This window comes from Octopus sinensis, linkage group LG17 (genome assembly GCF_006345805.1).
Source record: "Octopus sinensis linkage group LG17, ASM634580v1, whole genome shotgun sequence".
Classification (NCBI taxonomy): Eukaryota; Metazoa; Mollusca; class Cephalopoda; order Octopoda; family Octopodidae; genus Octopus; species Octopus sinensis.
This window is the reverse complement of record NC_043013.1, coordinates 11,722,379-11,724,878: the sequence shown is the minus strand read 5'-3', so window position 1 is coordinate 11,724,878 and position 2,500 is coordinate 11,722,379. Positions and strand designations below refer to the sequence as shown.

General features: G+C 33.0%; 1 pseudogene; it reads left to right on the top strand.

Annotated features, from left to right (window-relative positions):
* The first annotated feature begins 13 nt into the window (after positions 1–13).
* On the top strand, positions 14–132 carry LOC115221136 (annotated as a pseudogene).
* Positions 133–2,500: the final 2,368 nt, after the last annotated feature.

Sequence of the window (2,500 nt, the reverse complement as noted above, 5' to 3'; positions counted from 1 at the left end):
GTCGTAATAAATCGCTTACGTCCATATCATGTTGAATACACCGGTTCTCGTCTGATTATCGAAGTTAAGCAACGTGAAGCCTAGTTAGTACTTAGATGGGTAACCGCTTGGGAAACCTCGGTGGTATAAGCAACTCCCACACTTTTAAGGCGACGAGCTGGCAGAATCCTTACCGCGCCGGGCAAAATGCATAGCTGTATTTCGCTCGTCTTTATGCTTCGAGTTCAAATTCCGCCGCGGTCGACTCCGCCTTTCATCCTTTACCGGGGTCGATAATATAAGTACCAGTTGAGCACTGGGGTCGATGTAATCGACTCAATCTTTCCCCAAAATTGTCGGTCTTGTGCAAAAATTTGAAACCGATATTTCATAATGAATCTTACTTTTTCTATATTGTTTTATATCATATTTCATTAAATAGATATACTTTTCTTTAAATCAGTATAAAAAATTATTTTTAAAAAATCATTATATTTTAAGAACTAATGTATGATAAGCATTCCTCTTTCTAGAAATAATTCTAGAATTAGTTTTATTTAAGTTGTTTCATTATCCAGATCTATATTTTTTAAAGTCACCCTAATTATTTTACCATAAATCGAAATAACTTCTAATTTTTCTACCAAACATATATCGCTATAAGACATCAAAAGGCAAAGATCTCATTGAAAATCACAATTTACAAATATATTACAATTGATGATCATTCCAAAATTTATCTGACTTTAATTTACTTCAAATTACGTATACTCGTTCAATCAACTATATTTTCCATTATTCTCAACGTTTACATCTTTCGTTATGAAATCTCATTGGTACATTTACAATTACCTGACTACAACGCTTGAATTAACATCACTATAAACAACTGTTCTTTATCAGGAAGTCTTTAAACTACCATATACTATAAAAATATGTTGAAGATTATAATCGTATTACAGATATCTTTTGTAGTTTAAAGAATTTCTTTTCATTCTAGTCAATTAATAATGTGCATTTCCAAAACGTTTTCGTAAAAATTTCGTCCGGAAAGACTTACTTCCTCCTTTGGCAGTACCGCAATTCTTAGAAACTATTTTTCCATGTTCAAAACATTAATTCAAGGGTTTTAGAGTTCTTTCAGGTCTATAGGTTTTAGGGTGTTTAAATCAGTTTTCCTTTGTGGTTAAGATAGCGCAGGCATGGTTATGTAGATAAAAAAGCTCGCTTTGTAAACGCGTTTGATTCAGGTTCAATCTCTATACGCGGGTCAGTCCCATCGAGCAAGGATTCTGATGTTTCTGGAAGGAAAAATCTATCACGTAGATGCGTGCAAAATATACTTAAATTGCAGACCCCTGTAGGGAGGCGAATTTCGACCTTGGCCTGATTTGAAATGACAATGTGACTAAATACCATATTCATTTCATTCTTCCTTAAACTAATTATGATCTGCGCATTAACAATGATTTTAAAATAACAACGCAAACGGAAGAGGAAATTTTATAATTATTTTTAATTTTACGTATTACTTAGTTTTAAATGGTTTAGTTTGTCGGCGACAACTCCAAGATATACTAAACCCATACTATATCATTATCACGGAGAAGTGAATGCGAAAATAATTCTTTTAATAATTACAATGGTTTAAAATTTTGCCGCAAAGGCAGCCTTATTGAGGGAAAGGATAATTCTGTTACACTGGTCTTAGTGTTTCACTGGTACTTAATTTATCGACCCCGAAAGGATGAAAGGTAAAGTCGACTTCCGCGGAATTTGAACTCAGAACGTAGCGACGGGTTAAATACCGCTAAGCATTTCGTCCAGCGGGAATAATAATAATAATAATAATAATAATAATAATAATAATAATGATAATAATGATAATAATAATAATAATAATAATAATAATAATAATAATAATAATAATAATAATAATAATAATAATAATAATAATAATAATCGTAAAACAAATGCTATGGCAAACACACAGCATAACAGTGAACACTACATCTAGATTTTACGAGATTACTACAAGGATAGATGAAGAGATGTTCTATGAAATAACAAAACTAGATGCTGTAAGTATTGATAATGAACTTTCACATAGTAAACAAGTAATTTAACTGAAATGATTTATGCTTCTTTTCCAAACTGAGCATTTCTTTGAAGAGAAAGAATTGATGTATTTTTAAACCATCAAACTATCACCGTGATTCCTCGCAGTGTCCCCAGGCTGCACGACATAGTAAATGTAAGTCAATTTAACAATTCCAGTCAGGCCCACACAGCTCATAAAATTTGGATATACAATTTACAACTAATCACGGCCCAAGATAATCCTGACTAGAAGTGTTTGAGGGCAAGAGACTAAAAGGCCGCCAGAAACGTTTAGAAATTGATGACATCAAATAATCTATAGGAACCAAGAACTTGGGTGATTGTATTCATGCAGTAAAACACACAGGGAACCGGTGAGTCTTCTCAAGCCAAGCATTGCACACAGGAAGGGCACGTGGCT